The sequence below is a fragment of the Lepisosteus platostomus genome, chromosome 16 (assembly GCF_059453375.1).
Source record: "Lepisosteus platostomus isolate fLepPlt1 chromosome 16, fLepPlt1.hap1, whole genome shotgun sequence".
In the NCBI taxonomy this organism is placed as follows: Eukaryota; Metazoa; Chordata; class Actinopteri; order Semionotiformes; family Lepisosteidae; genus Lepisosteus; species Lepisosteus platostomus.
Genome location: NC_142626.1, coordinates 6,917,058 through 6,940,881, shown reverse-complemented (window position 1 = coordinate 6,940,881; position 23,824 = coordinate 6,917,058). Strand labels below are relative to the sequence as shown.

Genomic DNA, 23,824 nt, shown 5'->3' with positions numbered 1-23,824 from the left:
GATGCAATTCAGGCAGAGACCCCCTGTTTCTGATCACGGCCGTCCCCCTGCCTGCGGAGAAACCCTAAAAATTAACCTCCACTCCCTGAGGCAGTTAGCCAAAGATGTAGAAAGGTTTGACCCATCAGTGTCAGGGAATAATGTGGAAACCTACATCGATGAGCTGAGACATACTTTGCAGTTTATGCCCGGAGCGTCCGAACAGGAAAAGGCTTTGTTAGTAAGGAAAACTACTAGCCGAGCGGTACACGAGTGGATGTCCAGACAAGGACCGGAGGTCTGTAATAGCTTTGAGGAGCTGTGTCAGGCAATGATCGGAGAATTTTCGGCTTTTATCGATCCCATAGCTGCCGTGGCCGCTGCGCACCATATTAAGCACGAAAAAGCTGAAGCCCCTCGCGACTATTATGAGAGGCTTAGGCGCGCTTATTTTGCAGGGCGGAATGAAGAGGGTTGCGAAGAAAACGTGAATTTCAAAGGTTTATTCATTGCTAATCTGCATCCCTCAGTCAGGAAAATGATTGTGACGCACACAGATGCAAAAGCGATGAAAATGGCTGACATTAGAAGGTTGGCTCAAAAAGCCTGGGGAGCTGAAGTCTCTGCTTCCTCAGAGCGAAAACCTGCTAAAACGGCCGTGTTCGCCACTAAAGCCAGCAGGGTTGACGACTCGCCTCAGCTCGAGGGAGCTGAGGTTCCTGAGCCCTATAAGCCCCGGCGCAAAATAGGCAGGCAGGACCGCACTAAGCGTCAGAGCCGCCGTGAGCGCTACGGGGAAGGCAAGGGCTCAGGCAGAGCCTATCATAAGGCTGGACGAAGGGAGTCGACTGCAGCCCGCCTGGCCCGGCTTGAACAAGCCCTGCTTGAGAGACCAGGACAGGGTAAACCTTCCGCACCGAATGCCGGAAGCGTGAATGAGCTTTGGGGGACCACGCCCCTTCTCACTGGAGGAGGCGGGGATCCACCCCAAAACCCTCCCTCAGTCTATCTGATTGGGTGGGAGGGTTCCTGCCTGAAAGAAGGCTGTGACTCTGAGTTGGGCGCTGACCCCGCCCCTGAAGTCAAAGGAAAGGCAGGCTTCCAACAATTCTTAGGGAATCTCAGCCAGAAAGGCAAAGCAAGGCGTATTTATATCAAGGTTTCTCTTGAAAGCGTCTTAGATAGAGAAGCACTGATTGACACTGGGGCTGAAATTAGTTTGATGTCAGCCGATCTACTCAGCGAGCTCAAACGAGTAGCGAAAGGAAAAGGCATCAGACTTAAGGTAGAACCGTGTAAGATAGATATTTCCAGCTATACCCAGGATCATGCCAGGATCACACACCGAGTGTGGGTGGCACTTAGGTTCGGGCCAATGAATGTGGTGCATCCTGTTTACATCTCTAGGTTTAAAACAGAGCCACTACTCATTGGCCAAGACCTGCTTGACAGGCTGGAGCCTCTGGTGGACTGCCAGCGTGGAAAACTGTGGGCTCAGGTCAAAAACCCTAAGCCTGTCGTACAGCAAAAAGGGGGGTTCAGTGGTTATGCTGTGACCACACAGTGCCCACTGAACACTATAGCTGAGTTGGAGGTTCCACCTGGTTCCTCTGGACGAGAAATAAATGTCTCTTCTTGCTTTCCAAAACTACAGGGAAGTCCTGCCCAGGCCAGCACTCCCACGGTCTCCCAACTACAGGAGCAGTGCTCCGAGCAGCTGCTTGACCCGCCAGGTAAAGCACACCCCTTTTTCATCCCTGAAGAAGAGTGGATCTCCCTGTCTGGTAATGAATGGGAGTCCTTTCTGTGCGCCCTGGTACCTCAGGGGGACCAGGACTACCACCCCATGGTGGTGGGAGGGGTCCAGGTTGCAGAAGTGCAGGTTGATGATGTAATTCTCAGCCTCAGCTCTGAGAAGTCCATAATCAGTGAAGGTCTGTTCAAGGACCTGTCGCGAAGCCGTCAGGTGACCCTGGTGACGCAGTCACAGGTTCTGTGGTGGGCACCCCCACCTCATAGGTCCATTTGGAGCAAAGGAAGTTGTGTAGCTTCCATCTCCATCGGAAAAAGGAAGTTTGCTCACTACTTCCAGGTAGCACCTCAGCTGACCAATTCGGTCTGTATTGGTGCAGACCTCTTGGTTCGACTGGGCGCCCAGCTGGACACAGTAAACAGTGTGCTGTGGACACGGGTGAACCCAGATGCCCACTCTCTAAGCGGCGACCCCGAGAACATTCGGTCAGGTCAGACGATTCCTCAGGCCTGCCAGGTTGTAAATGAATCGGACCTGATCGTTCCTGCATCAACCGCAGGGTTTCCGGTACGCCTTGTCCTGAAGAAGGGACAGAGAATGGATGCTGAGATGGTTTTCTTCCAACCATCAGCTCAGTTTATCAGACTGAACCTAGCAGTCTGTGGTACCCCCAGACTGGAACGGAATGGCCGAGCCACCTGCCTGTTGGTGCAGAACATAGCAAAACAAGATGTCAAAATCCCTGCTCGCACTGACATGGGACTGGTAATTGACAATGGTTTCTATGATTTCGAACTGGCCATCCCAGTACTGGGGCAGCTCCTTGGTCCCTTGGCCAGGGAGGGGGGAAACGAGCAGGTGTACTACACCTACCCCCGGCGGATGATCGCAATTATGCCAATAGAGGGATTCTGCAACCAGGAGGTGTGCAGAGTGGACCTTAGCGATAAGGATGAGATGGTTGTGTACACAGTACACGCAGGTGTTCCGACGGACCACTCAGCCAAGAGTGCGACCCGGGATACCGCCATGCCGTCAAAAGCGGGGTTCCTAGAGCAGGTACAGGAACAGGTTGGTAAGGCAGATGCCCTGGAAACGGAAAGCCAGCGTCAGCAGCTGCGTCAGATCTTCCAGGATTTCCAGGAAGTGTTTGCACGGGATGCCTATGACTGCGGGGTGACGGATTTGCACACAGTGCGCATTCCCACAGCCCCTGGCGCCCGCCCAACCTATGTCAGGCAGTATCGCATTCCCCTCACGGCATACGAGTCCATAAAGCAGACGTTGGATGCTCTACTAGAGCGTCAGATCATAAGGGAGTGCAACTCCACTTATAACTCCCCACTGTGGCCGGTGCTGAAACCCAATGGTAAGTGGCGTCTGACCATTGACTACCGGCAGCTGAATAAACAGGTTCCTTTGTCACGATGGCCAATGATCTACCTAGATCAGGAGTTAGCCAAGGTGACAACAGCGAAATATTTCACCACAGTGGATGTGGCCAATGGGTTCTGGACCCTTAAGGTAGAACCGACAGACCAGTACAAACTGGCCTTTTCCTTCGGAAACAGGCAGTTCACCTGGAATCGATGCCCCTTTGGGTATTCCAACTCCCCAGCGGAGTTCAACATATTTCTGCACAAAGCCATGAGTGATGCAGCCGCCAGGGGCAACCTGGTCTATGTGGACGATATTCTGATGCGGAGTCAGACCTGGGAAGAACACATGGCCAAGATCAGGCATGTGTTGACCCAGCTCTCCCGTGCAGGGGCCAAACTGTCTCTGGCTAAGGGACAGTGGTGTAGGACCCAGGTGGAGTACGTGGGACTGTTGGTTGGAGCCCAAGGCATACAGCCACAGTCCAGCAGAGTCCAAGCTATCCAGAATATGAAGTCGCCCACTAACCTGTCTGAACTGCGCAGCTTTCTGGGAGTATGTAATTATTCCCGGCAGTTCATTGAGGATTACGCTGAAATAGCAAGGCCCCTCCACAAGCTGTTGCAGAAAGACGTGCCCTTTGAGTGGGGACCTTCCCCAGAACAGGCTGTGATGGAGCTGAAGCGCAAACTCGGGAGTGCACCATGCTTGGCCTACCCTGACAAAAATAAGGTCTTCTACCTTGAAGCAGGGTTCTCAGAGCACTGCCTTGGGGCTGCTCTGAGTCAGGAATATGACCAAGAGCGAAGGGTGGTGGCGTATGCCAGTCGAGCCCTGACCCCAGTGGAGCAAAAGTTCTTGGACTGCGAGAAGGCCCTGTTGTCTACGGTCTGGTCGGTAGAACACTTCCGTAGTTATGTAGGGGGACAAAAGATCATCATCGAAACCTGCCACCAACCTGTGACATTCCTGCATAGCCAGAGACTAAAAGCAGGCAGGGTGTCAAATAGCAGGATTGTGGCATGGATGATGGCCCTACAAGGCTATGAGATAGAGGTACGTTATGCACAGAGCAAGAAAATGTACCTGGGACAGGGCCTGGCTTTGGGCCAAGTGTGTCACGGCTGTGACACTGACATGGAAGCTCCAGAAATGATTCCCGCTGCTGAGCTACCGAACAATCATCGGTACTACGATGAGAACGTGGGCCAGGGCTTACCCATGGCCTATGTTGACGGTTGCTCTTTTCGCCACGAACAGCAGGTGCTAGCAGGGGTAGGTGTAGTCTGGCAAGACAATACTCCCTGTGGGCCGACCCGCTATAAGCTAGGACCAAAGACTAGTCAGTATGCGGAAGTAGCTGGGGTGCTGATCACCCTCCAGCAGGCCCTGACAAATGGCCTTAAACAGTTTGTCATCTGTAGTGACTCGAACTACGCCCGACATAGCTTCGTGTCCCATCTTCCGTATTGGAAGGGTAACGGCATGAAAAATGCCCGGGGCAAGGAAGTAAAGAACAAAGAGTTGTTCCTGGCCAGTGACAAGCTCACGACCGAGGCTGGAATGATGGTTTACTGGAGAAAGGTGAAGGGACACTCCCAGGTGAAGGGACCCGACAAAGACGGGAATGATGAGGCCGACCGGCTGGCCAAATCTGGCGCCTTAGAGGGTGATCCCTGGCAGTTCCAGCAGGAATGGCTACCCCCAGAAACCGTGGCTGAGGTCAAGGCGGTCACCCGAAGCAGGGCTAGACAGGATGTCGGAGCCGACCCTCAATCTGTAGTGCTTGGGTCACAGGGTTTTAACACCGATCTTGCGGAAATGCAGAAACAGGACCCAGCAATTGGGCAAATGTATCAGCATATCGCTGACCCAGTGCGTCAACCTCTTTCAGAGCAGGTGCTGAGCCAGTCTCCGGAGCTGAAGGAGCTGGCAGAGGTGAAAGACAACCTAAAAATTATAAAGGGGTTGTTGGTTTGTGTACCAGTTGCACAAGGTGTCCCAAAGTGGGTAGTTCCCCGCTGTCATCGGGGGGTCATGATCCAACACGCTCATGACGAACCCTGTGGGGGTCACCGGGGAATCAAGGCCACGTACGACACTATCCAGCAGGTGGCATTCTGGCCTCACATGGGCCAAGACATCGCCGCGTATGTAAAGGGGTGTCTGACGTGTAGCCAGTTCCAACCATCACGGCCCTTGCACCGTGCACCACTCCAGAAAAAGGGCATGACATTCCCCTGGTCCAATCTACAAATGGATTGGGTGGGGCCGCTGGTGAGGTCATCCAGAGGGAACAAATATTTCCTCACTGTTACGTGTGCATTCACAAAATGGATTGAGTGCCTCCCAGCACCCAACGACACGGCAGAGACAACTGCAGTGCTGTTGGTGAACCATGTGTTCAGCCGATGGGGACTCCCCCTGACCGTGGACTCGGATCGGGGAACCCATTTCACAGCTACAGTAATGGCAACCCTGTGGAATATGCTTGGGGTCAAGGCCCAGTTGCATATCTCCTACCACCCTCAATCCTCGGGCCAGGCAGAAAGGGCAAACCGAACGGTGGTTAGTATGCTCAAAAAGTTTGTCTCCACCAACAGTAGGGACTGGGACATTAAGCTGCCCCTGGTTCTGATGGCCATCCGAGCCACTCCCCATTGCTCTACGGGGGTCCCACCTTTTGAGATGATGACAGGTCGGAAGATGACTCTTCCCCTACACTGTCTCTATGGGGTGGAGGACCTGAGCACGACGGGGGCTGCTACGGCCCATCAGTATGTGTCAGACCTGCGAGCACATCTGCAGGCAACCTTTGCTTTTGCCCAGAACAATCTGGGAAGGAGTGCAGAGGGTAGGAAAGCATACTATGACCAAAAGGCAGTTAACCAGGAACTCCAAGTAGGAGACAAGGTCCTGTACTTCCAATTTGCCAAACCCACAGGGGTGGCCCGGAAGTCCTTACCCAGTTGGACAGGACCCCACGAGATTGTCGATAAGGTATCACCGGTAGCTTATCGAATTCGGATTGAAAAGGGAAGGCAATCTCTGGTCTATAAGTGGGTGCATCGCAACCACCTCCGGTTGTATCGCCCATCTCAAATGGCGCCGGAGGACACAGAATAGGGTTAAAAGTCTAAACCCGATCAAAGAGGGGGGTGCCCCTTTGTAGTTGCAGGTAGTTAGGTACTGTAGTGTAGGTCCTGCTAGGAAAATATATTCAAAAATATAGTGGAACTGTACCATGTGCCTCATCTGTGTTCCAGAATGGGAATCCTAAAACTGCCACGGCTGGTCCTGACAGTACTGTGGATCGCCTCGACACAGCTCCTTGAAGTTGTGGAACCCGGTCCTCCTACCGGCATAGTCCTGCAGGACGCTCCCGGATTGTTGTTAACAAATTGCAGAACATATACTCAGCGAGTGTATGTACGGCTGGACCCACATGATGTGTTTCGGAAGCACATCAACATGAACAGTAGGGTGTCCTATCATGGTAGGCAGTGGGCTGGGGATACTGTATGGCATGCCCAGCTAGACACTATACACATGCTCCGCCAGCTGAGGAAGGCAACAGTCACCCAGGAGGAGATGACAGGCCTCAGCCGCCCCAAAAGGTTCTTGGGGGGTCTGATTGCTGCGGCCTCCGCCGTGGGTTCGCTATTTTCAGCGGGTCTGTTTGCTGCTAACACTGTCACCCTGACCACCCTGAGAAGGCAGGTGTCTGGGTTACGTAAGGAAATGCCAGAAATTTATGACAAGCTGTATCAACAGCAGCAGCGGCTGGAAAGCCTAGGGAAAACCTTCATGCAGCACTGTTAAATAACACCCTCCACACCGTGGGCAGGATTGTCGACGTGTTACAGTGGGACTATGCTTATGTGCAACAGGTCAGAATGCTGATGCAGGATCTGCTTAGGGAGCTTAGTGCCACAGTAACTAGCCTAGCCATGGGACAGATTCCAACCTACTTGGTTCCACTGTCCTTAGTAGAAGAAGTACTGAAGACAACCACTTCCGAGATGGTGCAGCCATTGCAAGTACATCTTGCATACAGTCTAGGCAGTGCCATTCCCATACATGTCAACCCCGAAGCCAAGGAAATAGGTTTCCTGTTGAACCTTCCCATCGTGAGTAGCAAGGATATCTATAGACTCAAGTCTATATTGAACGTTGGCTTCTGGAGGGGGGACATGCATGTGAAGTTGACCACCCCACCGCTCGTAGCTTACCAGGAGGATGATCCGAATTTGTACCTTGTTCCAAACCTGGAACTGTGTATATCAACCAAGGATATCCACTGGGTATGCCCAAGTAAGCCATTCCTTAGGGACACAACTCAGAGGTTGTGTGGTATCAGAAAGGGGGCTGCCACTGAAAAGTGTAAAGCCACAGTGACGAGCAAACGTGAGGTTAACGAACCCCAGGTTGAGCAGGTGGGAAAGAAATGGCTGGTCAGCACACCACAGTTAACGGTTACAATAACCTATGACAGACATGATACAGCTACCGAAGTGCAGCTACCCAACCAAACAGTTTTTCTACAAGTTCCTGAAGGAGCTATAGTGCATCTCAACGATTTAGCACTGTATCACCTGGAGTCAGAACTGTATGAAACGGAACTCGAGATTGTGGACGCTTTCAGAGGACACAGCGTTGACTTGGATGAGAGAATCCAAGAGACCGTAAGTCTTGAGGGTGTACAGGTAGTCGAATTTGTTCTCAACGACACAAACTTAAAAACTACACTGGTAGGTCCCAAGCACAGTCGTTGTGGATCCTCTGGGGCGCTAGGAACAGTAAACGTGGTCATCTTGACACTGCTGCTGGGTAGCTGGATCATGGCTGGGGTAATGTGTTGGATGCTGTTCTCTTGTATCAAAGCCTTGCGGGGTAGTTTGAATGAGACAAAGGGAGCAATGGTTTATCACCGAAATCAGGTAACCACGCCCAAACGTCTGCCTGCTGCAGAGCTATCCGATACTGATAGTGAACTGCCGGAAGTTTAAGGTCTAGGGCTAATGATGACGTAGGTAGAAACGAGACCTCGAAAACCCCCTTTCTTGATCAGTAATTCACCATCCCCAGAACGCCAGCATCGCTGCTTTTGCCCCGGGGTGGACTTACGCACTGAGCTCAATCAGGGCGATTCTCGGGTCTCAACGTCCTTTAAATCCTGCTACTTAATGCTTTGCTCTTTTATTATGAGGTGTGTTTATGTTAGTGTCGTGCGTGTGTATATGTATTTCACAAACAAGGAAAACACCAAAAACATACATACATATATCTCTTCTACTCCTGTTTCCTTTAAAACAAAAAAAAAACACGCCACGCCAATCTGTGCACGATCAAGGCGTAGCTAATCTCAGGACCCCGGGCGTAATTAAAGCCCACACCAATCCTGGATTATACGTGCATTTAATGCACCACTCAGCTCCAGAACCCCGGGCGCAATTAAGGCCCACACCGATCCCGAGCCACAGAACTCCGGGTGCAATTAAGACCCACACCAGTCCTGAACTACGTGCATTTAATGCACCACTTGCTCTAGAACCCCGGGCGCAATTAAGGCCCACACCGATTCTGAGCCTCAGAACTCCGGGTGCAATTAAGACCCAAACCAGTTCTGACCTTCAGAACTCCGGGTGCAATTAAGACCCACACCAGTCCTGAACTTCACGGTAAGGGTCCAAAACCCGTTCAAAACTCCACGCGCAATTAAGGCATACACCAGCTTCGAACGCCTGTACACAATACCGCGGAACCCCTGCCAGACCAAATTCTGGGCTTACAGCAAACAACCCATTACATACACCGGTGCCTTCCCCGGGCCAGAGGAATTCAGAAACTCACGTTTACTCCGTCATCTCGGGCGATTCTCGCAGGGAGCAGAGATTTCCCAATCGGTCAGAGAGAGTCGGGACTTTTAAATAAAAGAGGAGTCCTTACCTCTTAGTTATGTGCGCGCTGACCGTCTCTCCTGCCGATGGGAAGTTCTGCGCCTTCTGGAGCATCCGCCGACTACGCCAAATTTGTTGTAACAGAAGAAACAAGGTTCTTGATCCCGAGATGAAGTAAAACAGATGAGTTTATTGCATGCAAGGAACAATAAAGCCGAAGTCTTGTTTCCCGCAAGAAACAACAAAACCGAAGTATTGTTCCCCGTACTGTTACAAACTTTTGGGTTATATACAGTTTTCTTCTCCGTTTCTGACGTCACTCGGTCCGATGGTAAAGAGGGGGGTTCATGGTATTTGGCCAGTTTACGATGTTCTGGGCAAATGGTCAGTTTAACATTACACCCAGGGGGGTTCCTAGCTGGCATCTGCAATCCTTATCAGTTAACCCCCTTTCCTGCCATAAACCCCAGCTTGTGACTTGGAAGTCTAAACCCCCTACAGAAAAGATTAAATTCAAACCCCCGTCTTCACATCTTTCTTCACCATACACTGCAGGACTGGTCTTACAGCTCACAGTGACTGTCTGTCCAGAGAGAACAGATTTCACTGTTGGAATCTGAGTCACAGTAACCTGTCCACTGGATTCTGTAAACAAGACAAAACACAGGGATTTAATTTCTTTTAGCTATTTTACTCTTTTTTGTAAAGCTTGTTTACATAATATGCTAACAGCTATATAGTCCACAAATCATAAAATATATTAAAGTCAACACCAAGCCAATAATTAATTATAATACACACTTCTTTTTACAAATTTGTAAATATATTTGCCTCTGAAAACATATTTGCTACACTTCTATTGAAGTTCTTTAAAGTTTAGATTTATTCTAAATTTATTCAGTTCTTTAAACTTTAACTTTTAAAGGTTAATGTTGTGAAATTAATGTTAATAAAATAAATATAATAAAATTAGAGTAGTATTTTCTTTAATCCTCACCTTGAGCGAAGAGCCCCAGTGTCCCCAGCAGTAGAATCAGTGGCATCATTGTCCTGTGTGTCAGTGACTCTGAAAGGGCTGAACAGTGACTGATCCACACTGTGAGTCTTAAAGTGTTTAGAGCAGTGAGGCGGCCCAGGTATGCAAAGTTCCTTCCTGTATACAAATCCTGTCACAGACAGAAAAGGCCTGAGCTGAGAGAACAGCCTGGTCTACAGTGATTATCAGTGTAAAAGCTGGTCCAGACTCACCACCAGTGAATCAATCAGGAAACCCTGACAGATGAGCTGTATGCAATATGGATTCTTCTCTAATCCGTAGAGTCATCTACCCAATTCACACTACCTGACCTTAACCACACTTGATACCTAATCTTTTTATAAAATGCTTTCTTCTGTTTCTGTCATTTAATCTTAATTCTGAATCTTCATACACATTCTTTTTTAATGAGTCAACATCTCTGCAGGACAGAGTGTAATCCAGTCTTCCCACAGTAATAATCTCCTGCATCTTCAGCCTGGACTCCAGTGATTTTCAGTGTAAAGGCTGTTCCAGACCCCCTGCCATTGAATCACATGAAGAACCCCAGATTTATGGGTTGTAAGTAAATGGATTCTACTCTAGTCCGTAGAGCCTGTAGGTATGCAATATGTTAAATTGCAATCTCGGTCCTGGTATCACAATTGTAATCCCTCCCCCTTAAGGGCGCTCCGGCTCGTTCACATTTTAGTTGATTTTATGCACCTGCTTCCCGTTCCAGCCTCCCTGCAAAAGCCAGGCGCTCACTCGGTTCCGGGCTCTGCTCCGGAAGACATACGCCCGGAGGCTTGCCGACCACCAACTCGCCCTACATCCACGGCTCAGGTGACATTCGGCTCCTAGGTATCCCGAACCAGCCGAGTCCGGGATCTGGAGCGCCTGGTCCTGTTCCCCCTTATTCCCCCTGACCCTTCGCCGGATCCCGCTCTGGTTTTAACTTTGTCTCGTTCGTCTTGGTTTGATCACCCGGCTCTGGGCTTTTGCCTGCACTGGACTTTCCTTTGGACTCCCTTTTTGGACAGTTCGCCTGGACCACGCCCCCTGGAGCATCTTCTTCACGTCCCCCCTGTTGATCTACCAGCACAGTTCCTCGTCTCCTCCCCGTGTCTGTTCACTCCCTTCCGGATTGTGTTGTCTGCATAGGGTCCTGAAAGACGCTTTGTAACACCTGGAAATCGGTAGCAGGAGCTGTTAGGTGGGAACGCAGGTAAGAGATGTGAAAGACAGGCTGATAGTTGAGGGGAAGGGCAGGTGGCATAGCAGTGACACTCTGGGGTAAGACAGACAACGGAGCTGCTGAGCAGGAGCTGTCTGGTTGCTCAGTGAATAATAATGGAAACTGCAGTAGGAAGCGGAGCAGCTGAACGAGAAGCTGTGCAAATACTGCCTGAAGAGAAAAAAAAAGTATCCGCTAGATCCATACTATTATTACCATTCTGAAGTACCCTATTGATATTTGGTAAAACCTGGATCCCCTCAGTTTGCTATTGCCCTTCTGCCAAATTCATTCAGACACCCTCAGCATGATCATTCACTGATGGACCTGATAACATCCTAATCAATCCTCAGCTGTGATTTCGTACCTTAAAATATAGCCACCAACTCATTTCATTGGTAAACTCACTGGCTTCACTTCTATCTCCGACTAACTTGGCAAATTGGACTTTACCAAGCACGTGACTGCAACAGCCCAGATAAGGACTTAACTTTTCTCCAAGATGTACTGTAAGACCCAGACAGTGAGTCACTAAAGTAAAGAATTCTGCCTGAGATATTCTTCCTACAACTGTATATATCTTATAGTATATTTTGCAAACCAATTGTTAATTTTTAATTGATGAAACTAAATTGATGAAAGGGAGTTGGACTCTTTTTGTCAGCATTCTGAATATCCAGACAAACCTGTATTCAGTTAAGGGTTGTAGCTGGGACAAATCAAGTTAATCCCACCTATCTTCCTTGAGGCTGTATCCAAACAGACAACTGTGACCAGCATGTTTGAAGTGGGTTCTTTAAGGTATGCCTATAAGGAGCAGGGGATGAGACACAATCAGCTGAGCCCTTATTCCACTCAACATAGCTGGAACGGAGTGGAGTGTGGAGAGTCTGGTTAAAGTAGCACATGGCTCTGTGTGTTCAGACATACTGTAGCAGGACTGTAGGATTAAAGCTTAAAATGTAAGTTGCCATTATAAGACATCAGTTAACTTCTTCTTAATGTTCAGTGACACCGATGATTAAGTCCCTCCTCAATTCCTGCACTTTGTACAGTATGTTGGGCTGGGGAGCAGCACATTGAACAGAACATCTCTGACTTCAGAGATCGACTCTGGGGGAGTTTGCCCTCTGGTGGCACCAAAGTGATTTTACTTTTCTGTGAAAAAGAAATTGCGAAAACTATGAAAGAGAAAAGTACATTGAATGTACAGTACTTTTCTAAGCCAATATCATTTTCCATCTCCAGAACTCACTGACCTTGTGCAAAACCTAAAAACTGTCAGAGAGCCAAACATTCCCTTGTAGCACCAGTTGTGTTTCCTGCTTTTAAAGAGGTTATTTTTTCAAACACTGCAATCCCCCTGAAGCTCCTCAAATCCAGTACAGAACAGGCTCTTTGTGGGTCCTGGCAGCAAAATAGAGTATCATCCTGGTTTCTTACTAAATACAATCATATTAAAAATTAACAAGTAATAGGTTTATTCCACGCTGAAAAAAAGAAGAAAGAGAACACAACGTTTCGGCCACAGAGTCTTCTTCAGGTGTCACACTTGAAGAAGGCTCCATGGCCGAAATGTTGTGTTCTCTTTCCTCTTTTTTTCAGCATGGAATAAACCTATTACTTGTTTCTTTGCAGCCTACCCATCCTGACGCAGCTACCCACCTGAACTACATATTAAAAATTATACATACTGGAGATCATCGGATTTGTAATTGGTTTCAGATCTGTACATGTAGGAACAGTAGGAACTGTTCAATCAGAATTAAAAGCTGATGAAAACAGGTTGTGTAAAGATCCGTGTGCAGATGCTGTACAACTGAAGTGTGATAAAAGTGTAAACAAGCAAGAATATCAATGAAGTTATGAAAATACATTGAAGAAGCATAACTCAGCTCGAATGAAAACAAGCAGACTGTGTTTCTGCAGCCCCAGGGCTGGGAGCCACTGCTCTGATTTATTTCCATGCCCAGGGAAATGTGAGAATGACTCTCAGTGAGACTCTGACCTCTGGAGGGGCTCTGCCTGGGCATACAGACCTCCAGCCTTTAGAGATCACTGTGCTTTTGAAAGAAGAGCCCAGAGGCCCTGCAGGTTTTTTTAAAGCTCCGTCTTTATAAATGGAACGGCTTCAGCAGATGCTTTCTCATTCACATGCCGGGCTGCCCTCACAGCAGACTTCCTGGACATCTCGATCCCCGCATGGAGCAGGGCGGTGTGTTCCCCCAATAAGCAGACTCTCTGAAAGGGCACGAGCAGGTCCTGGTGATAATCCATCAGTTGGAAGGGTGTGAAGAGCACAAAGGCAGCCAGGCTGGACTCATCTAGGCTCCAATTCTTCCCCAGCCCACCTTCGTACAGAGCGTGGACACCCTTGCTGTGGATGGCGGCCAGGTCACTCAGCACCAGCTCCTGGCAGGCCTCGTCGCTCCTCCCCAGGAAGAACAGGGACTCGTCCAACCAGGTGTGAGATGCCAGACCAGCTCGACCCCGCTCTCAAGTGCTTCGCTCACGTAGTAAATAAAGCGCGACGACGGTCTGTGATGGACTACCCCCACGGATCCCTTCCTTTTCCCAGAACCGCTCCTTGAAGAGCAGGAAGAGTTCAGTCCAGCTGTCATAGTGGACACTCCGCATGGTCTCTTCCTTGTGCAGGGAGAGAGGAGGGTTAAATCTGATTTATATGAGGGTCCCATAACTATGACATGGAATCCAGGCACAGAGAAACAAGACCCACGGGTGCAATGAGGCTGTTAAAGATGGAACTATAACAGTGGTCTGTAGGTCATAAGATGAACCCTAGAGCTGGAACAGGTCAGCTGGTGAGCAGCAGGCAGGAGCAGCAAACAGGCAAAGCACAGTCCAGAACTGAAGTCAGGAAACAATCGCAGCTCGGAGCTGGAGAGACACAGCAAAGGAACAAGGAAACATCTGAAAGTCAAGGTCTATAGAAGCAGTCCAGGTACACAGCAAAGTGAAACTCAAGGAAAGTGCAAAGCTCAAATTGAGACAAATTTGGTCGATAGTCCAAGAAGAAACTTAGATACAGCCAGGAACAAGGCAGTGGCTCAGAGATGAAGCTTTATACCACGGCCCAGAGCAGAGCTCACTCAGACCTTAAACAGCCTGCTTCACCAGGAGACAGGGAGGGGAGGATGGGGTGATCCGCAGGTGAAGCCTGCTTCCTGTCTGACTGCATTACTATGGCAACCAGCTGAGTGGTAGAACTGCCAGCTCCACAGCGCCCCCGCAAGTTCGGCAGAGAAAACTGGTACATTGTACTAACAGCCAGACCCAGACACCACAGTGTTCCTGAGCTGATAAAACTGCAGATTTCTTTAGTTTCTTCTAAAGTTTAAGAAATAAAAACTATCCCAATCCAACTAACTCTAAAACAGACCAGTGGTGTTTCATTACTACCAGGAGATATAATCTTACACTTACAATGTATCTTTGAAGTATTCAACTGTAAACAGAGGAGGATAAAGACTTTATAGAAATATAACAATTAGGACTTTTCAAAATGTTTTTTTTCCAAAAAAGCAGTCTAGTATTGATCTCACGTGTCATTCTGTGAGCAGTGTGATTAAAAATGCAGTTCGTAGGAATGATTTATTGATTTATGGCATTGCTGCCTGTCAGTGCTTGGGCCCTGGATTCAATTCCCTGGATGCTAACTGTGTGGAGTTTGCATGTTCTCCCTGTGTTTTGTGGGTTTCGTCCAGGTGCACTTGTCTCCTCCCACAGTCCAAAGGCATGCTGGTAGAATTACTGGCTACTGAGGAAATTGACCCCACTCTGAGTGGGTGTGTTTGTGTCTGTCTGCCCTGCAATGGACTGGCTTCACATCCAGAGTGTATCCTGCCTTTTGCACCCTTTGCGATTAATTCAAGTAGCGAAGCATCATATTGTATTCTGGATATATGTGTTACTTATGTTTTTCTTTTGGCTTCCTGTATCTATGTCTTTTTTGTATCTTTATGATTTCAAACATGATACTTCTCAGGTGTAGGAAAATAAACCCCTTGGATATCAGAGATGGCACATGTAATCAATATCTCTCTCCCCTGCCTCACAGTCAAAATGATTCAAATGATAAATAATTTAATCACAGTTCTTTGAATACTGTAACTTTGTGAAAAGGTCTCTTATAGTACTGAAATAAACATGTAAGTGCACCTGCAGTACTGTAGGTCTCAGCTGCAGCAGTGCAGTTGCTGTGCAGTCCTGCTGAGGGAGGTTTTTGTATGGCTGTGTAACACTGTGTGAACACACCACCACTGTGGTAACTCTGACAGTAATAATCTGCTGAATCTTCAGCCTGGACTCCTGTGATGGTCAGAGTGAAGTTAGTCCCAGATCCACTGCCACTGAAACGCTCTGGGATCCCAGTCTGACGGGTAGTTGCAAGATAGATCAGGAGTTTAGGAGCTTCTCCAGCTTTCTGTTGGAACCAGGCTAGGCGGTTATTACCAAACACTGCAGGACTGGTCTTACAGCTCACAGTGACTGTCTGTCCAGAGAGAACAGATTTTACTTCTGGTGTCTGAGTCACAGTAACCTGTCCACTGGATTCTGAAAACAAGACAAAACACAGGAAATGCAGGAATTCAAGAACTAGAATGCTTTAATTTATTTGAGCTATTTTTACATTTCTGTAAAGCTTGTACATAATATGCTAATTGCCACATCTTCCATCACAAATTAAAATATGTTTAAGACAACAACTAGCCAAGTATTAAATTATACCCTGAACAAAGATGAGGAGAGTCCAGATGAAGATGGTGATGAAGGTCATTGTTGCTGTGGGTTCTGTCACCATGAAGGGCAGCTCTCAGTCATGAAGTGTTAAACTCACAGGGCTATAAACACTCCCAGAGCACTGAAGCATGTGCTGCCAATGCAAAGTGTCTTTTCTATGCAAATTGTCTTTCTGTGTCTGTAGAAAATGGAGAAGAGCAGTTTTTGTAGTTGTTAATTAAAACAGTGTGGCTCTGGTATGCAAAGCACTTTATTCTCCTGTATATAAATCCTGTGCCAGAGCTGCCATTGTGATCTGAGCAGTGAGCAGAGGTAGGACTTGAAAATGGACGGATAGTTTTCCTCTGTTCTGCATCATTCATTAGTCACATTTTTTTTTAAAGATGAGATAGAGGGGCTTTCTGTCTGATCACTGACTGAATTTGAAAGAGACATTGACCAACATGAGACCCCAGTAGGTGAGGGCCAGGGAGAGATCAAAACATCTCACTCTGTACAACATCTCCCTCTGCTGGGGACTGTGGGGAGAGCATTGTCATTACAACCCTGCTCTCCTCATGATCTCTACCCAGGAGGAGGAATTTCTCACACAGCCTGCTCCCTGGAGAGGAGAGCAGGGACTTGTAGCCTCCAGTCGACAGCAGAGGGAGGCTACACTGAGGGGTGTTCTTTCCACTTGCTGGAGGGTAGAGTTCACACTTTCACACACCGGTCTGATAAAGAGGTTTTGTTACAGTATATACAGGGAATTCAAGGTGGAGGTTGGTGTTGGGTTTTGAAGAGCCTCCAGAGGAAAGTTTTGCTTTAATAAAAACTCCTTGCACTATAAGTATTCAACAGTTGCAAGTTTTAATTTGCTGAGGCCACATGATCCACAGGTATTTAGGCTATCTGTCACAAGTAGATATTTTTTACAGCCACTCCCTCACCCTGTGGGGTTAACTACCTTCTCCCTGCAGTGTTGAAGAAGCTCTCTGCTCTTCACTGTGATAATGCCATCTGCAGCTGAGTGTTTTCTGTACAGTATGTTGCCTCCTTTTTATACCCCAGGTAAACAGTAACCTGTTGAAGGCTTTTAGATATTTCTCTATATATTATTGGACATGTTTATTGTAATTGCACAGTGGAATGTTATTGTTGATTTAATTTTGTTGAATTTTATTTTAAAATGGAAGTATTTACAGTATTAAAATAAGTATTTGCCACAGCCATTAGACTCCTAAACTTCACCCTTTAACCCTCCAACCCCCACTCACACCCCACTGTCGCTGCACTGAACTCACAGCACTGTCTCTGCTGGGCTTTTGCACTCTGCTGCTGAATGCTAGTGAACTTTACAGTTTTTATGCTTCTGATTTTTACAAATGCTATTGTATTGTGTATTTTTCACATGCATATTCCTGCCAACCACAGTTTTATTTTATACTGCTTCTTACCATTACGCTGTTATGCTATTATACTCATGTCTCCAACAATATGTGCTGTCATCTGTTATGCCATTTTCTATGTGAGGAAACAGGCAAGAAAGCATTTCATTGTACTCGGGTACATATGACAACAAACTTGAACTTGAGGTGTGAACAGAAGTGACCCTTGTGGTTTATGGGAATCAATCAATTATTAATCAAAAACATGGCTTTTATTTTGTTTAGTGCTATTAGTATTATAATAATGCATTTTTAGAATAGTTTTAAGGAAGCTTTCATATGATGTTGTTTGTTCCTGTTTTATCTGGGGTATAAATATAGCTAGAGCCACTGTGTCTAATTATTGAACTCCATGTTACTACAGATATGTCATTCATGAAATGCAGTGTGTCTGTGTGCAGCTGAGCTCCTCCACAGGCTCCAGTTTCATTGTCTATTCTCTCAGCACCTGCAGGACGTCCAAGCTGCAGCAGTGCAGTCGCTGTACAGTCCTACTGAGGGAGGTTTTTGTATGGTTGTGTAACAATGTGTGAACAGACCACTACTGTGGTAACTCTGAGAGTAATAATCTCCTGCATCTTCAGCCTGGACTCCAGTGATGGTCAGAGTGAAGTCAGTCCCAGATCCACTGCCACTGAAATGACTTGGAGTCCCAGAGTTTAGTTTATTTTCAAAATAAATCAGAAGTCTATGAGCTCCTTCAGATTTCTGATGGTACCAGGTCATACCTTCACCTGATGAGCTACTGTAAACTGGACTGCTGGTTTTACAGCTCACAGTTACTGTCTGTCCTTGGAGAACTGATCTCACTGATGGAGTCTGAGTCACAGTAACCTGTCCACTGGAACATTGAAAGTTATACTAGAATATTGTTCAAATATGTAGTACAATATTTGTTTACATATATCTTCCACAAAATCTTTCTGCTGTATATCATTCTTAACTTGAATGTGGAGAAAGACAACAGAGATGAAGAGGGTGATGAAAGTCATTGTTGCTGTGGGTTCTGTTGCTATGAAGGGCAGCTCTCGGTGATGAAGTGTTAAACTCACAGGGCTATAAACACTCCCAGAGCACGTGCTACCAATGCAAAGTGTCTCTTCTATGCAAATTGGTTTCCTTGGTCAGTAAACCGTAGACTGTTATTATAGCAGTTGCTTAGAGCAGGGAGTTTTTTCTGAAGTATGAAAACAATCTTATTTTATACATACTATATCTATATTGTATGACAAAAATAGTTCTGATCTGCTTGCAGAGTGAAAGTTCAGTCTGCACCAGAGATTGTCTTTTTTTATTGCAGATAAAAACAGATGACACAGTGGCTGCTATCTCTGCCTCACATCACTTGAGCACTGGGTTGAATTCCTTTGCTGCTGTCTGCATGGCTTTTGTATGATTTCACCTGGTTCAAGTGGGTTTTCTCCTGGTGCTTTAGTTTCATCCCACAGTCTAAAGGACATACCAGGCTTATTGTCTTCTGGGAAAGTGGTTTGACTCTGAACATGTTTGTTTCTGTGTCTGCTGTGTGGTGGACTGCTGTCACGTACTGTACAGGGTGTATCCTGCCCTGTGCTGTTTGCTGGCTGGGATAGACTCTGGCACCCTCGTGATCATGAATTGGATCAAGCAGCTAGAAAATGGATGGATGGAATATCAATAAAGTCCAACACCGAAACGTATTTTCAAATGACATAGAATGATAATCGTTAATCATCATGAGGTAAGAACTCATTTATTTGTATTTTCTTCCCTAAGCCCTAGAAAAACGTGTTGAGTGACTCAACGTGCTATCTTTATTCTCTGCAGTGTGGGACAGGGTGTAGTCAGAGGATTTTTACAGGTGTTACAATCCTTCCTCCTACCCCTGTGTGATCAAAGAGACCCTGGAGAGGAGGAACACTCTAACATAACAAGTGTAGCTGCTACTGGACTGGTGAGATGAGTGAGTCACAAGTTGTGGGCACACTCGAACAGAAGACATACAAAAGAAGACAAGGGAGGACCCACTCCAGATCTCCAGCACTGTCCTTCTGCCGTCTCTGTATTAAAATATTTCCTGAAGAAATAAAGTTGCCCATGATTTTAAAAAAGGGATGAAATTATTTTTTTTAGTTTTGAATGTTTCAAAAAAGCATTTAGAAGATGCAAAAAGAGAGAGGACACACTCTGAGTCCTTCCACAGGTGGGATTCAAACCAGAAAAAAAATCCATTAACAGTCAAAGATATCCAAGTGACCTTCAATAAATTTGGTTTCCATACATCCTAAATTCATTGTAGTTCCGTCTTGATCTTCTTCTGACCACCTAAATGTTCTCATATTATGCCAATACAGATGCAATATTAATAATTCTATTGCTTCTCATTGTAATGCATTTCTAATTGCATTGTCACTGTGCAACGTGTCATTTGACAAGTATATAGACTTTGAGCATACAGTATATAATATAATAATTTTCAAAAGAAATCAGGGATGTAAAAGTGTCCCATTTCTTCATTCACGAGTACAGGTAAAGATAGCCACAGTTAAGCTTTTCATTACTCCCCTATAATGTTGTGTGAAAAGTGGGTAGTTTTGAAAAGTACAAGTATAAAAAGATAAAATACGCCCAGTGTAAGAGGGGACAGGAGACAAGGAGATGAGCCTGACAGAGCTGGAGAGGAGAGGAAGAAGACTGATAGGCTGGAACCCACTCAGGCCATGAAGAAACAGAAATGTAGCAGCCCTGTGGTATTGATACTGTATATTGATATTGTCAATGAGCACCCTCTTGTGGGCATTGCAAGAGCTTTTTGAGTGTAATAAATAGTGTGATGGGCTGGAGCCACAGGTGTTGGTGCAGACAGCATGATGAGTGAGGAAACAGGCCTTCATTGATTAAAGATTATAACATCTCTCACTGCTGAGATATTCAGAAACACTGTTAAGTTAATAAGAATAATTTAAAATAAAGGTGGGTAGCTAGATCTGTCACACTGTTAGAGTTTTTACAAAACACACAAACAAATCTCTGTTGTAACTCAACCTCAGCAGGTTTCCGTTTTCATTTGCAACATTTTACCTGAGTGTTTTAACCGTAATTGTGTGTATCTCTGTGTGAACCTGTGCAAGTATCTATCTGCACAGGTTTTAAGCAAAGTCCGTGTCTGATTCACTAACACTGCAATGAGGTGGGATCAGTGGCAGATTAAGGTGATCAGAGGTCCCTAGACTACACGTTGTGTAGCCCCCCATCCCATTCCCAGAAGAAAGCGAGAGAAAATACTGTAATAATTCAGTGATGCGTTCGGAGTATGAGCTGCTACTGCCTATTCAAACGGAATGTAAGGCAGCACAAGCAGGGAACACACGTGTAAACAGGAGCCCAAATACACACACACTACAAAAGCCTGTAATGTAAGTACAGCAATGCAACCAATAAATCAGATTCACAGCCAGTCTGCGAGCTGACAACAGAAATCATGCGCACGCTTACTTTGAAACCGAAGATAGACAACAACAAGATCAGCACAGCAGAGACCAGTCACCACTCTGTTTGAGCGCATTATTTCAAGAACAGCAGGACACTCCCAACTCGTGCAAGTCCATTGCAGCCAATAGATTCAAATCAGTCAATACACTGCATCGACGATTAGAAATTTTTCTATATGCGCTTTCAAGAAGGGATCAAACTCACTGATAACTTCGAGGACACCCATGAAGTTCCTGTTGTTGGGGCGCCCGAAGGTTTTGCTGCATCCCCTAAAAGACAGCCCTCGCTCTGCTAAACACTTCACCACTGCAACCATGCTTTTCAAGACGTTAGTCCAATACTCATATTCATTGTCAAACTGTCTTTTTAGTTCTGAATCTAATTTGACCATTATCAGCACAGCGCATAACGTATGCAACCATAGCCTTTTTATGGCTCTCTGACACTTGTTCAGCCAAGCGTGCAGCGGCATTTTTCCAGTCGCTATAGCCTACAGTCAGTCTGGACTGATTATCGCCGTCCTCAAATAATTTACATTCGAAACAAAACACTGCGTCTTTTGAAGGGGAATCTCAGCACCCATTCTCTTGACACACACTCGCCATTTCCGAGTTTTCTTTTGAAGAGGGTTTTAGAGAAATACCTCTTTTGGTGTTTATGTTGTCTTTCTGATGCTGCAACATCCACGTCTTGGTTTTGACACGATTTCGGGCCCAACCTAACCCAGTAAGCCCACATCTGTTCATCTATTTTACCCCAGCAAGCTGGGTCTGACCTATACGTGCTGTTAGCTCCATGGCAGCAAGTGCAACAGCCATTGCGGCGGCTCGGATATGGCTCGTTGATCATATGGAGATGGTGGTGGCATTTCAGATGGCTCTGCCTCTGACTCATGTTCCTTTGATTCCGTTGCGGGAGCTGGCTTGTTCTCATGATTGGCGTTGATGTAGACTGCACCCAGGCTAGAGCTAGGTGCAGCTACGTTTTCTACTGTGGTTGCTGTAGCACTGGCTGTAACGTTAGCCTTAAACTCAGGATCGGGTCCGGCTCAGCAAACTTGAAATAACGAGTCAATCTGGGGATCTTTCTAAGTAGATCCTTCTCACACTGCTCTTTTAACCACCATGCTTTTCATCTTTGCGTCCCACTATCATATTTTCTATCGCACATTTTGAGGCTAGCTACCGTAAACTTGTTCAAGAGATCAACCGATGAATCTGCCGAAAGAAATTTGAACTGCAAATCCATTGCATCTAACCAATCATTGGTTCACAAATTATTCAATGTTTTTATGGACCAATGGGGTCCCAAAAAAATACCCTGGCCATTCAGGGGCCCCTGATCACGCCCACAGGTCCATTTAAAAAAATACTCTGGCCAATCGGGGGCCCCTAGGATACAGCCTATGCTAGCCTGTTCTTCAATCCACCCCTGCTTATCCTGCTGTTATTGGCACGGGCAGACATCAGGGCCTTACAGTCACTAAATAAATGGTGTTTATAAGCTTTAAGGTGAAAAGTGTACTTTTCCTTCATAAAAACTCTAGTCTGTGACCTTGTGTTTATCATAATTCATAGCTCATCAGTAAACCAGGATGCAGTCCACCCTTGGTTTAACAATCACAGTGGAGGAAAGGCATGTCTGTTATTGTTGAATGTCCATTAAATCAGGAATGATGATGTTTCAGCCCCAAAACACACTATTATATGAGAAATATATACAGTATATACTATATATACAATATATGCTTCTGGATCTTTTGACTTATTTTTAACAATCGCAATTACCAATCGACAAAACTGTTCCTGTGCCTTTTTTAATATAAATGTACAAATTCTTTTTATGTGTCATAAATAATATGTCACCGTTGGGCAACATCCTTTTTAAAATGTCTGAGGTTTACAAAGTTGTCATAAATATGAAAATTCACTGTAAAAAAATGAAACAGAAGCCTCACATCCATTGAAAAACATCCTGTATGCTGGGACCATATGCCACTGCAACAAAAATCCAAAAAGATAAGAAAATAGAGAAGAGAAAAAGTTTAGAAAAAGTAAAAAAATAGCAAAAGGAGAAGCATCAGCTCATTTGCAGCGGTATCCTCTCCCTACCCCACCGGAAAGATGACCTGGTAAGTTAGTTCCCTACTTCAGTAACCTCTAATGGGCACCTGGCGTTATTTTGGGTTTCTTGCAACTGAGAACAGGTTTAGTACGGTGCTATGGGCTAATTTCAGCGGTCAAGATTGTTGCAATTAAGTTGCACACACGGAGCTGTGTACTCACCATGGGTTCAACTCCATATCTTATTTTTCACTACTGCTACTTCAACTAGAGCACCAGAAGGAATAACGTACAACATACTGCCGTACAGTAGTACTGTATTAATACCATGAATCTGGTGGATGTAGTAACAAAGATATACTATAATTATATAAAGAGAGGAATTAAGAGAGAATAAGAATCACATAACACGTTCAGTGAAAATTCGGAAAAACTTGGGTTCAATTACATCAATATTTATTTGAGATTTCAACTTTCCAAGTGCTAGAAACGGAGGAAATGAACACAACAAACCTTCTTCATTACCACCTGAAACAGAATCATAGTACAGTAAGTGATCCCAAATACCTCCGGAAAACAAATCAGAAGAATACGTCTTTTCAACTACAAATGCGCACAAAATTCCTCCATAAAGAAAAAGAAACTAAAAAGCAGTGAGCTTCCCTTTAATAAAAAATACTAAAGACACAATTAATCTACGAAGAACATACGAAGAACATACGAAGAAGACAGTAAATTTCAAATGAATTGAACTGAAAAACAATGATCGCTGCTCGGGTCCTCGGTTCGAGAGCGAATCGAGTGCTGTGGTTTTTAAACTTTTCGGAAAGCGAGTGCAAAT

The 23,824-nt window shown here is 46.1% G+C and overlaps 1 protein-coding gene and 2 long non-coding RNA genes across 3 annotated transcripts in view; all 3 read left to right on the top strand.

Moving 5' to 3' along the window:
• LOC148646745 (NACHT, LRR and PYD domains-containing protein 3-like) overlaps window positions 1-23,824 on the top strand; it is a 2,700,574-nt gene that overhangs the window by 219,168 nt on the left and 2,457,582 nt on the right. The gene's annotated exons all lie outside the window — the stretch shown is intronic.
• LOC148646782 (uncharacterized) lies at window positions 82-6,909 on the top strand. Its single transcript, XR_015927533.1, has 3 exons — window positions 82-277; window positions 1,634-1,712; window positions 6,376-6,909. It is a non-coding gene; the product is annotated as an uncharacterized LOC148646782 (long non-coding RNA).
• Window positions 18,599-19,539, top strand: LOC148646781 (uncharacterized). The gene is made up of 2 exons (XR_015927534.1): window positions 18,599-19,169; window positions 19,256-19,539. It is a non-coding gene; the product is annotated as an uncharacterized LOC148646781 (long non-coding RNA).